This window comes from Taudactylus pleione, unplaced genomic scaffold (assembly GCF_031769625.1).
Source record: "Taudactylus pleione unplaced genomic scaffold, aTauple2 ptg000005l, whole genome shotgun sequence".
NCBI lineage: Eukaryota > Metazoa > Chordata > Amphibia > Anura > Myobatrachidae > Taudactylus > Taudactylus pleione.
The window spans coordinates 13,544,274-13,559,937 of record NW_028284408.1 but is presented as its reverse complement, the minus strand read 5'-3'; positions in this window follow the sequence as shown (position 1 = coordinate 13,559,937).

Below are 15,664 nucleotides of genomic sequence, written 5' to 3'. Positions count from 1 at the left end.
TAGTATAAAATGACCTGCAGGTTGTGTGTATAAGGTATATATATATATATAACACATGCATTGTGTGTTTAGATTCGGGTCCCATTCCCAAGATATTTCATTATTTTATGCAGATATTCCAAAATACGGAATATTCCGATATCCAAAATACCCCTGGTCCCAAGCATTTTGGATATGGGAGACTCAATCTGTATAGGGCTTGATTCAATTCAACGTGAATTGAATAGCGCCGGGAAGGAGCTCCCGGATCTATTCAATTCAGCGCGCTGTTAAACCCGATTACGGATTTCTTCTCGCATCCCTTCTGGGGTGCGAGCAGAAATCCGGCAAAACTACAGGTGCGCAGCAAAAACAGCATTGGGCTGGGAAGTTTAGTTGGAGAATGCCCATTCTCGCGACTAAACACCCTGTTGGGGCGGGAGAATGGGCATTCTCCGACATAACAGCGTGCAGAATTTAATATCTCCCGCAGCTCCCTCTTGGCGCTATTTATTTTGCGTTCAATTGAATCGAGTCCATAGTCTATTCACCAGACATTTACTTTTTCTCAGGAGGCAGTTTTCTGTGCATTTGACTAGAGAAGACTATTCTAGTAGAACTATGCCCGCTATACTGGACTCCCAGAATGATAAACACTTTTCTGGTGTTGAGATAGCTGATACATTTTTGCAGTGTTCTAAATCGCTATACACAACCCGGTCAACATATACTCATGCCCAACCTCATAATTGTTATGTTCTGGGTTGTTTGTGGACCCGGGGTGGTAGCAGGAGTGATCACAGAAGCGGGTTGGAATAAAAAACTAGGTTTTTCAATATGTGCTTGAGCAGAGATAACATATGGCAGTAAATAAAAGTCCAGGTATATATAAACGTGCACTAGAGTTCTGTGATGGGAGTAATGGGTTAATGTCCAAGTAGAAACAATTAGAGCTGTGCAGGTAGTGAGACTGGAATAATCAACCAGGTATGCAGGTAGTGATGCAGGAAAATAATAGTCAGGTATGCAGGTAGTGAACTAAGGCCATTGAGCAGGATGTCAGCAGGCTCAGGCACCCCATGCCGTGCTGTTACTGGCCGGAGGGAACATGTGGCTCAACAGGATTGGCCAGCCGCATCACATGGCCAGAAGGCAAAATGGCGGCGCCCATGCCGAACAGAACGGAGACGCCGCCAGGCCTTACCAGCGCAGAGTGACAACAGGCCCGCACAACAATGTGCGCAGCCAAAGCCCCCCGCCAGACACCGGCTCCGCCACCAGACAGTCCACGCCACAACGACCTCACAGGTAACACCCGCCTAGCGCCATGCTGAAATACCCTGGCCGTGACAGTACCCCCCCCCTTTTGGGGTGGCCTCAGGACACTCACCAGGCTTCTCCGGATGGGCAGAATGGAATCTCCTGATGAGTGTGGGAGCGTGGACATCACGAGCATCGGTCCAGCAACGTTCCTCTGGATCGTAACCTTTCCAATCTAGCAAATACTGTAGATGACCTCTGCGTAGACGAGAATCCAAGACCTGGGCGACCTCAAACTCAACTCCTCTCTCCGTCTGGACTCAAGGAGAAGCAGGTAGAGCACTGTGGAACCTATTCAGAACTAGGGGCTTTAATAAGGAAACGGAAGAAATTAGGGGTTTTTAGGTATGGGGGTAACTGTAGACGATAGGCCACTGGATTAATGACTTCTGTTATGGTGCAGGGACCAATAAAGCGTGGTGCAAATTTCATTGAAGGAACTCTCAGACGAAGATTGCGGGTGGACAACCAGACCTGGCTTCCAACTTGTATGCGTGGAACTATTCTACGCTTCTTATCGGCCTGGGTCTTATAGCGAGAGGATGCCTTCAGCAAATCAGACCGTACTTTAGTCCAGATAGCAGCAAAATTCCGCACCGTGTCCTCCACGGCCGGAACATCAAAAACAGGCAGGCTTCGGAATTCGGGAACACAAGGATGAAGGCCATAAACAACCTGAAATGGTGTTTGGTTAGTTGACGAGTGGTAGGAAGCATTATGTGCAAACTCGGCCCACGGCAGCAAGGCAGCCCAATTGTCCTGGGAACATGTCATAAAGATTCCTAAGAAAGTCTCTAGATCTTGATTAACTCGGTGGAGCCGTTGCTTTGCGGATGGTTGGCTGTGGAAAAGTTTAACTTCACTTGAAGAACAGAACACAAAGCCCTCCAGAATTTTGCAGTAAATTGCACACCACAGTCAGAGACAATTTCGGCAGGAAGGCCATGAAGACGAAATATGTGTTGAACTAACAACTACCAGGTCATGAGCAGAAGGTAACTTCTTCAAAGGTATATAGTGGACCATCTTAGAGAATCGATCTATTACAACCCAGATAGTATTGAAGCCTTGAGAGACTGGCAGGACTGTGACGAAATCCATAAAGAGATGCGTCCATGGATGTGATGGAGTAGGTAGTGGAAGCAATTCCCCAGCTGGAGCTTGTCGTGATGATTTATGCTGGGCACAGAAGGAGCAGGAAGAGATGAACTCCACTATATCTGCCTTCATAGAAGGCCACCACTAGTGTCTTTTCAGGAACTCCAAGGTCTTCCGAGTGCCTGAGTGCCCTGCAAAGCGAGAGGAATGTGCCAAAGTGAGAAGCCACCTCCTTAATTCCGGGGCCACAAACTATTTTCCTGTAGGAGGCTGAACCTGTAATGCGACGAAAACTCTTGATTCCAAGACGGGGGTATTGCTTTGATTTTCAGATTGATCATCACAGAGGAGAGATCTCGAAAGGGCATCAGCCTTCTGATTAAGTGCTCCAGACCGGAAGGTCAGGGTGAACTGAAACCTGGCAAAAAATATTGCCCAGCGGGCCAAACGAGGACTCACGCATTGAAGGTTTTTGAGAAATAGGAGATTTCTATGGTCCGTAAATACAGTAAAAGGAAACTTAGCGCCTTCTAGCAAATATCTCCATTCCTTCAACGCCAACGTAGTTCCTTTCGGCAGGTGAGAATATCTTAGAAAAGAACCCACAAGGATGGACTCGATTGTCCTCATAACGTTGAGACAGGACTGCTCCCACAGCTTCAGATGATGCGTCTACTTCCAAGAAAAAAGGCCTGTCCAGATCTGGTTGTCGAAGAACAGGTGCTGAGGTAAAGGCCTGTTTTAGAAGATGAAAAGCAGACTCTGCCTCAGGTGACCATTGGGCAGGATTAGCACCTTTGCGGGTCAAGGCTGTAATGGGAGCCAGCAATGTAGAAAATCCCTTAATGAAGCGTCTATAATAATTGGCGAAGCCCAACAATCTCTGGATGGCTTTCAGCGTCTGAGGTCGGGTCCAATCCAGAATTGCTTGTACCTTCTTGGGGTCCATTTCCAAACTGGAGCCAGAAATTACATAGCCGAGAAAAGGTACACTGGACACTCCAAAGACACACTTCTCCAGTTTGCAGTAAAGGTGGTTCTCTCTCAAACGGGTCAAAACTTCTTTAACATCTTTATGATGTTTAGCTACAGAGGATGAAAAAAATCAGTATATCGTCCAGATAGACAACAACTGAAACACATAACAGGTCCCGGAAAATCTCATTAACGAAACTCTGAAAGACAGCAGGGGCGTTGCACAATCCAAAAGGCATTACTAAATGTCCATCTCTGGTATTAAAAGCAGTCTTCCATTCATCGCCAGCTCGAATACGAATGAGATTGTAAGCCCCTCTCAGATCTAATTTAGAAAAAAATGACAGAGCCCTTGACCCTATCAAACAACTCAGTAATCAGGGGAAGAGGGTATCCATTCTTTACAGTAATATCATTAAAGCCTCGATAATCGATACATGGTCTTAAACCACTGTCCTTGCCAACGAAGAAAAACCCAGCTCCGGCAGGTGAAGTAGAGGAGCGAATGAACCCCTTTGCCAGGTTGTCCCGGATGTGCTCGGTCATGGCTTGAGTCTCAGGCAAGGACAGCGGATAGGTACAACCATGAGGTGGTATCTTATCAGGTATCAAATCAATTGGATAGTCCCATTCCCTATGAGGAGGTAAGATATTTGCTTGCTGCTCAGAGAACACGTTGGCGAACATCTGATATTCCTTGGGAATGGCAGAAGAAACTAATGGAACTGTCTTTCTTACTGGTCGAATTTTTGGAAGACAGGATTTCTGACAGTCCATACCCCATGACAGAATCTGCATAGAAGTTCAATCTATCCTGGGATTATGTTGACGCAACCAGGGTAGACAAAGAACAATTTCTTGAGAGGCCTCTGATATCACCAGGAATTTTAAGGACTCAGAATGAAGTGCCCCAATTCGGACCAATACTGCTTGAGTCTCCTTGGTGACTATCCCGTTAGTTAGAGGGCGTCCGTCTATAGAGGTCAGAGAGATGGCATGGTTGAGAGACAAACAAGGAATCTGAAATTTATCTGTGAAACTAGACGTTATGAAATTTCCGGCTGCTCCCGAGTCAAGTAGAGCAGTAGCAAAGACAGGTTTGGGTTTAAGATCCAAAGCTAGGGTAATCATGAAATCTTTAATTTTTGGAGACGGGCTCATAACTCCTAACTTGTTGTCTCCAGGGTCAGTTAGGATTTGGAATTTCCCGGTTTTACGGGGGCAGGAGATGAGCAGGTGACTGGACTCTCCACAGTACAGACAGAGGTACTTTTGCATTCTTCTCTGACGTTCTTCTTTGGAGAGGTGTGTATGATTCACCTGCATAGGCTCCTCTTCAGTAGGAGAAGGAATGGGATAGGTAGAAATGGAGGGGGCAAATGACCTTTGCCGGTCAGTTCTGTGTTTTTCAGCCTGACTTTCCCTGAAGCGTAGGTTAACTTTGATACACAACAAAATCATGTAGTTCAGATTAGTAGGAAGCTCTCGAGTGACTAGATTATTCTTTAGTCGGTCTGACAACCCATGCCAGAAGGCCGAGATGAGGGCTTCCTCATTCCATTTGAGCTCTGTTGCTAAAATTTTAAATTGCACGGCATATTGACTGACAGGACAGACCCCTTGTCTCAGTGTCATGATGTTTGATGATGCTGATACAGTACGCCCAGGTTCATCGAAAATCCTCCTGAAGGATGACACAAAGCCTGTGTAATTATCCAGCAGCGGATCTGAGCGCTCCCAGAGTGGGGAAGCCCATTCCAAGGCCTGGCCGGATAACAGAGAGACTATATAAGCCACTTTAGTTCTTGCAGTTAGAAAGTTGTCAGGCTGCAGGGTAAAATGTATGTCACACTGATTTAGGAATCCTCGGCAGAGTTTAGTGTTGCCGTCAAATTTACTTGGTAAAGGAAGATGTAAGCGGGGAGATGATCTGCCTCCTGTATTCCCAGATGCTGATGCGGATGTAGTTGCTGGTACTCCAGGGGTAGAAAAGGAAGTTTGCAAACTATCCTGTTGCTTAGACATCTCTTGCAGGAATTGAGCCATCTGATGCTGCATGTTTTCCAGATTTTCTAAACGACCAGAAATGCACCGGAATAAATCCACTCCTGACTCCTGATCCGTGGCCGGCTCCATGGGGCCAGTGCAAACTGTTATGTTCTGGGTTGTTTGTGGACCCGGGGTGGTAGCAGGAGCGATCACAGAAGCGGGTTGGAATAAAAAAACTAGATTTTTTAATATGTGCTTGAGCAGACATAAAATATGGCAGTAAATAAAAGTCCAGGTATATATAAACGTGCACTAGAGTTCTGTGATGGGAGTAATGGGTTAATGTCCAAGTAGAAACAATTAGAGCTGTCCAGGTGTGCAGGTAGTGAGACTGGAATAATCAACCAGGTATGCAGGTAGTGATGCAGGAAAATAATAGGCAGGTATGCAGGTAGTGAACTAAGGCAATTGAGCAGGATGTCAGCAGGCTCAGGTATGGGCAAGGGTGGTGGAGGAAGCAGGGTAGTCCAGTGGAAGCTAGGAGCTGACAGGCAGACTGGCAGACAGCGAATTACATAGGAACAGGATAAGCACATAGAAATCCCTCAGCTAGGCTGAGATACACGTTGCACTGGCAAAGAAGGAAGGCACTGACCCTTCCTAAATACCCCATGCCGTGCTGTTACTGGCCGGAGCAAACGTGACTCACCAGGAATGGCAGAAGGCAAAATGGCGGCGCCCATGCCAAACGGAACGGAGACGCCTCCAGGCCTTACCAGCACAGAGTGACAACAGGCCCGCACAACAACGCGCGCAGCCAAAGCCCCCCGCCAGACAGCCCGCGCCACAACGACCTCACAGGTAACACTCGCCTAGCGCCATGCTGAAATACCCTGGCCGTGACAATTATCTTGCTGGGGTCAAATTACCGACATTTTCTCAGGAGGCAGTTGATTTTTTTTTTTTTTTTAGAATCCCGTCTTATATTCAAAGAACTAAATTTGGCACTGATCTCTTTAACAAACTCTAAGGCACCTGGTGTGGATAGTGTTCCTGAAGAATTTTATAAAAATAACTTTTGTCCTCCACCTATTTTACACTTTTAATGATCTAAATTGCGATGGTGCGCTTCCTTCTTCCATGTCTGAGGCTTTTATTGTTGTTCTCCACAAACTTCCTAAGGACCCTCTTCTAACGGAGTCGTTCAGACATATATATCAGATAGGTTTTATTCCTGGTAAGCCTACCACTTAAGGTGCATACACACTAGACGATATGCTCCCTGAGCGATATCGTCTAGTGTGTCCCCGGCAGGCTGTGCTCAATGTCGTTCATGACATAGAGCACAGCCGCTGAACGATATCATTAGCGATATCGTTCAGCGCCGGGCTCTCTAACCCATTCCCTGACATGCAGCAACCTGACGAGGTCGTCAGGTTGGCCTGCATGTCAGCGCGATGAACGATGATGACGAACGACCCGCGGGAACGCGCGTCGTCATCATCGTTCATCTTTTTTGTGTTAAAAATGGACGATAAAGTGGATGACTGAACGATAACGATATCGTTCAGTCGTCCACTTTAATCGCCCAGTGTGTACGCACCATTAGAGTCTCCACAGGTTGTTTTGCCATCCACAGATGTCTCACAAAGCTGAGAGTGGGACAGGAGTGGTGTACTTGGATGCTGCGTAGGCGCCTTCAACTATCTGGTAGGTGCTTCAAAAATTTTTCTTTAGGCCTCATTTTATTCAGTAGGTCAAATTGCTATATTCTGTCTCTGCTGCCGAAAATGCAGTAATGGTCTCACTATGACTCCGTTCTCAGTAGGGGCAATTGGCAAGGCTACCAGTTTTCCCCATTCCATTTCTGTTAGCCAAAGAGACATTGGCGTTTGATTTGAACAGACCCTAGAATCTGCAAATTAGTAATATTGTTGAGAACATAGCTCTTTATGCTGATGACATACTCCTGTTCTTGGCTGACGCAGATGGCTCGGTGGACAGACTCCTGCAGGTTATCGATAGCTTTGGTTCTTTTTCGGGCCTTAGGATAATTTGGACTAATATATTTCTTCAGCATGGGCTCTATCCTATAACTGGTTTATCTGCCCTTTGTCTTTTCCTTTGGACCATATTGTTTCACTATCTGAAGATTTGTATTACATCTCAATCTTCTGATTATGTTCACCAAAACATTGTCAGTCACGACATATTTCTTCTTCAGGGTCCATAGGGCTCCACAGGATGACCTTGGGGGTGTAGGTGGTGGTTGAGGACCGGGCACCACACAGTTAAAGCTTTCAGCTCCCAGGATACACTGGTCCAACCCCCTATACCCCGAGCCAGAGGCACCTCAGTTTTCATCAGTGCCCGGCCGGAGTCAGGTCACCATTATGCAGTGGGCTGCTTAGGCAGCCCAAGAAGCTTTTATTTTATGATTTATTTATTTATTTATACTTTTCCTGTTGAGCGAGCAGCAGCAACTGTCCACAGGATGTCTGCGCTGCTGCTCCATCACCCTTTCGCGCGCTGCAACACCAGCTTTGGTCCTTGCTAGCCGGCCCCGAGGACGAACCCAGACTGCTGCCCGGACACAAGGGTACAAGTAAGGCATGTTATCGCGGTGACCCGCGGATTGGCAGTCATACCTCCGATCTCAGGGGACAGACCGGAGGAGCTGGGAATTGATACAGGCTTTGTCCACAGTGATCCACTAGACCACCAGGGTACATATGGAGTGGGAATCCAGCATCCCAGTGGTTAAAAAATCAGCATGGGGAGGTCAGCTTTCCCCATTAAAGCGGCCTCTCAGCTCAGGGCACCATTCCTCTGAGGTCTCGCTTCCCTGAACTGCTCCAACCACGCCCCCTCAGAGGTCTCCGGTGGCCATTTCCTCCATGCTAAGCCACAGCTCTCTCAGGGAAACGCATACCTCTCCTTGGAGTCAGGTTATGTAGTGCTATAGCCTACCAGATGTTGAGTCACTGACCACAGAATCTGTGTAGTTGATTGTAGTCCCATTCTGCAGTTATATTGTATTTCTGCATTGTTTGTGACTTATGCTAGCGCTGCCTGTCAGTATATTTCTCTATGATGTCAGTATATATTTTTCCCTTTTTTCTGACTTTGCGCTAACATACAGGTGTATTCAGAGTTTTTCCCAGTATCAATAAATGTATTGGTGAGGGTTGTCACATACAGTTGGTTACTGCACAGTGCCATATTTGTGCTGTGCCCTCCTGCAGCTTGTCCAAGCCTAAGACAGGATCAGTATATTGCATTCCTACTTGTATCCTACATACCCAGTGGTTGCATTATACCCAGTGCCATATTGTGTGCTATACTGCTCTACAGCTATGTCTAGCAAAGGCAAGAGTAGCAAGCAAGCATCTGCACCCATACTGCTATCATGCAAATTATGTGCTGCAGGCTTAAATGAGGAGGATTTGATACAAGATGGGTTATGTGTTAAATGTTATACTCCACCAGGCCCATCAGGCACTATTGCGGACCGCCTAGCAGTACCGACTGTAATTTCCCATATGGGGTTACCACAACAGGCCATAATTCCCCCTCTGGGTCTGCCACAGCAGGTTCAGCCAATACAGGTACTTCCTGTGCCCCCTCCATGGGTAGACTTATTCTCTAGCTCGGTACGGAGTCTGGTGGCTATCTCTACAGCCTTTCAAACTATGTTGCAAGGTGAGAAGCCCCTACCCAGTAAGCCTTCTTAGCGTCCTGTGTTATCTTCACAGTCCATGCAGCTCTCAGATTCTGAAGTGCCATCTGAGGAGGCAGAAGATGATGATCTCTCTAACACTGACTCCCCTCAGGGGGAGGACGAGAGTCAGTCTAAAATTAATATTCCTGTCTTGGGGCGAGCTGTTAAATCCATCTTACTAATAGATGATGACGAGCCAGCCCCTAAATCAAAGCCCCCACTGTTTAAACGACAGAAAGTGGCTTCAGCAGAATTCCCTCTATCGGATCAATTAGCTGAACACAGGTTTCAGCCCAAAAAATATCTGAACTCCTGTTATCCATTTCCAGCGGCTCACTGTTCAAAATGGGAGACCCCCCCTGCGGTGGATTCGCATTTTACGCGTTAATTAAAAGCGCTACGTTGCCTATCCCTACAGTATCCTCTTTGAAGGACCCTATGGATAGAAAGGTTGAATCTTGCCTTAAATTGATATACTCTCTTTCAGGGGCTGTTGCCCGTCCAACCATGGCTATTGCATGGGTGGCTAAAACTATAGAGAGCTGGGCTGACGCACTTGAAGGCTCTTTTCCCTCAGATGCTTCAAGGGATCAGATGTGTCAGAGTTCAGCCAGGGATCGGCCATCCCGCCGGCTTCCTCTGACTTCCCGGGCAGTCGGGCGGCTGGTGCGGCGACGTGGGAGGTGCTGAGCATTCTCCCTGATACTGGTGTCTCGGGCCGCCTGGTGCGCGGGGATCGGAGTCCCTGTCATGGGCGCCGCCATGACACTTCCTTTTCTGACTGTCCTTCCTTCCCTGACAGTCTGGCCGGTCAGCTGACGCTGTGGACCAATCAGTGGGCTTCCAGGGCTATATCTCCAGCTCCTGTGTATCAGGTAGTTGCCTGAACAACCATTGTCGCTGCTAGTATTACTAGTGGTCTCTCGTTCCAGGTTCCCTTGCTTCCAGTGATCTATTCCTGTGTGCAGCTATATCATCCGTCTCACCAGTACTTTACCACCTCAGCCTGTGTGCAGCTATATCATCCATTTCTCCAGTGCTTAACCACCTCAGCCTGTGTGCAGCTATATCATCAGTGCTTAACCACCTCAGCCTGTGTGCAGCTATATCATCAGTGCTTTACCACCTCAGCCTGTGTGCAGCTATATCATTCATCTCACCAGTGCTTTACCACCCCAGCCTGTGTTTAGCTATATCATTCATCTCATCAGTGCGTTACCACCGCCGCCTGTGTGCAGTATACTATCCATTTCACCAGTGCTTTACCATCACAGCCTGAGTGTAGTTATACGTACCAAAATCTCCAGCATTATGATCTCTGGCTGGCTTCAGTACTACTACCCACCTCATTACTGGACTCTGTGGTCCCTACCTATGTGTTACAGTATTGCACTGTGGTGCACTCTTTCTGACCGGCAACCCGGTAGAGCGTGTCCGCAGTGCACACTTCCTTGTACCTCAAGTACAGTGTCCCTACGGGCCCCTTACTGGCACCGACCCTTTGGGCCACGAGTGTTCGTCTCTCCTTTTTCCCGCAGGCTTTGGTCACCTAGTCAAAGGACCGCGACCTGCTTACGAGGTGCAGCTCAAGCCAATATCCCGATTGGTGGGGTCACTGGCGAACACCATCTCGTGGGTTAGATTCAGCACCTTTGACTAGGTCTCGCCAACGACCAAGACCCGTGGATGCGGAGGTCGTACATTCAGGCCCCTCGCCTCCGTTTCCTCCCGCAGCCTCAGGCCTCAGCTTCCAGAAAACCGCCTCCCAGCGTGACAAGATGTCTTTAGTTGCTCACATATGAGATGCATCTTCTTATATTGGAGAAGCGACATTGGATGCCAGTCTCCTTAACCTCCAGAGTCTCGGTCACGGCAGTGTCTGGCCGCTGTACTCTGTGGCTACGCTCATGGAAGGCTACGTGAACTCCAAGAAAGGCCTAGAAGTGTTGCCCTACAATGGGGAGATCTTGTTTGGCCCAGACCTTGACAAGATTGTAACCACATTGGCGGCATCAAAAACTGCATTTCTGCCTTCAGCAACTACTACTGCAAAACCTCGGACTACATCTTTTAGGTCCTTTCGTCCTTAAGGAAAACCTAAAGGTCAGTCCTATCCTAGGCAATCAGCTTCCACTAGGGCCACCAAGCCCAGGACCAAGCAGACCTGGACCACCAGACACCCTGCTTCAAAATCCAAGGATAAGCCCTCAGCCTGACGGGACCGGCCTCCCTTTGGGGGATCCCAGAGTGGGAGGCCGACTGCTTCAGTTTGCCCAGTGCTGGTGTCAAACCACCACAGATGCTTGGGTAAGAGAAGTTGTCTCTCATGGGTACGCCCTCTCATTTCTTCGACGGCCACCCCACCAGTTATTCTACTCAGGCCCTCCTTCAGACCCAAGCAAGGTCTTACAAATCCAGAAAGCCATACAGTCCTTGCTGCAAGCAGGGGTAATTGTGCCAGTCCCGCTTTCTCAGCAGGGGACCGGTTACTATTCAACTCTCTTTCTGGTTCAAAAGCCGAATGGGTCTCATCAGCCTATCCTCAACCTCAAATCTCTGAACAGATTCCTCAGGGTACCCAGATTCCTCAGGGTACCCAGGTTCAGGATGGAAACCCTACGCTCTATCCTAGCTATGGAGCCTGGGGACTTTATGGTATCTCTGGATATTCAGGACGCGTACCTACATGTACCTATAGTGCCCTCACATCAGTGATATCTCCGGTTTTACTATACTACAGCAATACTTCCAATTTCAGGCTCTGCCCTTTGACCTATCCACAGCTCCATGGGTGTTTACCAAAATTATGGCTGTCATGGCGGCCCACCTGCGTGGCTGGGTGTCTGACTGTTACCATATCTGGACTACTTCCTGCTCCTAGCAGGATCCCCAAAAGTGCTTCACCGCCATCTGCGGCTAACCTTTGCTTTCTTTCACAAGCATGGATGATTAATCAACTGGAAATAGTCCTCCCTGAATCCCTGGGATTCCTGCTGGATTCTCAGGATCAGAGAATCTTTTTGACATCAGACAAGATCTCCACACTTCAACTGTAGGTTACAAGGCTGCAGGCCTGTACAAGGCTGCATAGGTTTTTATTTCAAAGTGGGGTTTTTCTTTCTAAGTGGGACTACATGTACAGCATAACTTAAAGAGCTATACAGGAGTTCTTACTAGCTATATTCTCTGCGATCAGTGAGAGATGATGATTTGATGTATTTTCCTATTCTTTCATTGCAGGTAAACATCTATTTGCACCAGGCATCTATTAGAGAAATACCAATACTGTCTGGAATGCACTGATTTTCTAGGTAAACATCTATTTGCACCAGGCATCTATTATAGAAATACCAATGCTGTCCGGAATACAGTGATTTTCTAGGTAAACATCTATTTGCACCAGGCATCTATTATAGAAATACCAATGCTGTCTGGAATACACTGATTTTCTAGGTATATTGTCTTTAATTAATATCTGTAAACTCCAGAGTGACTTAAGATCTGACTATACAATTATATATTATCTCCTAGATTCAAGGGATGCTGTATAGGCTCTGTTTGTATTAACATTTTATGACTTGTATCTGGTGTGGGTGAGGTTATTGGGGGTGGGTGCAATCAGTGACTACACGTTATGCTTCACTATATACTCAGTAGGTTACAAGGCTGCATAGGTTTTTTTTTTCTAAGTGGGACTACATGTACAGCATAACTTAAAGCACTGGTCGGGGAACAGGGGTAAATTACCCCAAATGGGGTAAAAATGAAATTCCTGGAGGTAATGGACGGACAGCCGGGCATGTATATTAATCATTGCATGCCTGGCTGTCCATCCATTACCCCCAGGAATGGTGGTCACTGGCGCCGGGTGCGGCGCCTGTGACCTCCAGCCCGGCGCCGCAGGGAGGCTCTAAGCCGGATGCTCGCTGAGATGTTATTACCAGCGGGTGCCCGGCTCCTTCCCTGCAGCGCCACATTAGCCGGAGGCTGGAGTTCACTTCTGGACTCCAGCTTCCGGCTCGCCCCATGCGCACTATGGGAGAGACGTCATGATGTCTCTCCCATAGTTCCGAGGAGCAGCCGGGCGGACAGGATGGCGGCGGATGCAGGAGCGGGGATTAAGGTAAGTTTTTTTTTTTTTCTTTATACAAGTGGCACTACAGGGGCACTACTAAAGGGGCATTATATGGGGCACTAGACTACTAAAGAGGCATTATATGGGGGCTCTACTACAGGGGTATTATATGGGGGCACTGCTACAGGGGCATTATATGGGGGCTCTGCTACAGGGGCACTATATGGGGGCACTGCTAGAGGGGCATTATATGGGGGCTCTACTACAGGGGCACTATGGGGGTCATTCAGACCCGGTCGTTAGCGCCGATGCGCTCGGACCGGGTCGATGGCCCCCCACAGAGCATGCGCACGACGGCGCCGGCACCGTCGTGCGCATGCGTGAGACCCGCTACGACCGACATCGCCGGTCGTAGCGGGTCTCGATCCAAAGGGGGCGAGCTGTCGATGTTGATTGACAGCTCGCCCCGTTTGGAAGGTGGGCCGGGGGGGGTGGCAGCCCAAATGGAGGCGTTCCCATGGGAACGCCTACCGTTTGGGGGAGGCCCCACTGACATCACTAGTGATGTCAGTGGAGAGCTTCCGGCTCAGACAGAGCCAGAAGCTCTCCGGGGCTTACGAAAAGGGAGACCCTACCCTAGGGTCTCGTCGTAAGCCCCGATGGTCGTGATGGTCTATGACCATCGCGACCCATCACCGGAGCGGTCGTTAGAGCTGTGGGTGTTAACCCACAGCCTAATGACCGCAACAGAGGCGGGCGGTCAGGATGCAAGCGGCCGCCCAGTTTCTGAGCGACCGCTTGCATCCTCCGACCGCCTCTGAATGAGGCCCTATATGCGGGCACTACTACAGGGGCATTATATGGGAGCACTGCTACAGGGTCATAACTATGGGGGCACTACTACAGGGGCACTATATGGGGGCACTACTATAAGATTTCCTTCCTTTCAAATCAAGGGGGTAACATCGGCGTATCTAAATATATTTTGGGGTAAAGGGTAAAAATGTTCCCTGACCCCTGAATTAAAGAGTTAGACAGGAGGACAACATTTTAAAAGAACTCTCTAAAAATTGCAAAAGATCTTCTGAGCTTCTGGATACCCTGCAACTCAGCCACCAGCTTTCATTATAACCTGGACACACCTTTTGCCAACACCCTGCTTCAGCATTGCAAGCAACTATCTGCTTGCTGAACATTTAATTCTTGTATGTTTGTGTTTCTACTCTACACTGTTTAAATCTTTCCAGTACCACTGTCAATTTATCTCTATACCACTGTAGTATTTACCATTGTTTCATCTTTTTTTTTATAATCATACTTTATACTAATTCTAAAGTCCTGCAACTTTAACAGTTCTAAACTCCTTTTGTTTATAATATACCATTTACATCTTCCAGCACTGTTCTCCCTTTTATCTGATTTTGACATTTTAACTTTTCTACTCCTGAATCTCACACTCATTACTGCTACTGACTTTTCCATCCCCCAACTGCCTCATCTACACTATGCCCCGTATTCAATTTGAGGCGAAAAGCCGAGATCGACGAAAAAGTTTCGCCGATGACGTCATTTTGCCAGGCGGAAAAGTATTGCCGTATTCAATTTGTTTCGCCTATGAATGCAGGCGGAAAAAAGTGCAGAATTGGGGTGCAACGTTGCGGGAACACCCGTGCAGCCTTCAGACAGTCCCCCAAAGGTAAACTGCGTCAAAAAAAAACAAAACACCACCACAAAAAATCACTTTGAATTTGGGAGCGAAAAAAAAAGTTGAGGGACAAGGTTCAAAACTAGCGAACTAAACTCCAGGTGGGTCCCCAAGTATGCCCCAGGTGTTTTTTTCATTGCAGGTGCTTGCAGCAGGTGGATTTTTAACGATTTTTTAAACTTAACTTTATCAACTTTTAAATATGCTGGCCCCCATTTTCAAGTACCCCAAATTTGCTGGGATAAGTTATTTTCTACAAAAAAACCTGAATAGTATTCTTCACCACTTGTACAAAAACGCTATTTAGCAGCTATTGAGCCCGTTTAAAAACATCAAATACCTTCAGCAAGCGAAATCTGGGGTAACCATAGCTAACCCCCATGACAGAGCATCTTTCGGGGGGTGTCAGGCTGATTTCCCCAAATCTGACAGGGGCATTATATGGGGGCTCTACTTTCTGCTCGTTTCAGATTTGCCAGGTCCCGTTTTCGCGTACTTTCAAATTGAATACGGGGATACGCGTGCAATACTTTTCCGCCTGCAAAACAGGCAAAAAGTCCGGGAGGCGGAAAAGTATCGCGGGTCCGCTCAAATTGAATACGTCTCTATGTCTCTTTTCTTCTCCTCCCTCACTCAGCATCTACATTATTTTCTCCTGGTCCTGTTGCACCACCACTAAACCCTGCACCCTCTCTTTTCTCCAAGTTACTGTATCTGTCCTCTTCCCCCCCCACACCACACTAAACCTCCACCTTACCCACCACCTGCTGTCACCCTCATTCAGAAGCCAGCCACATACCCC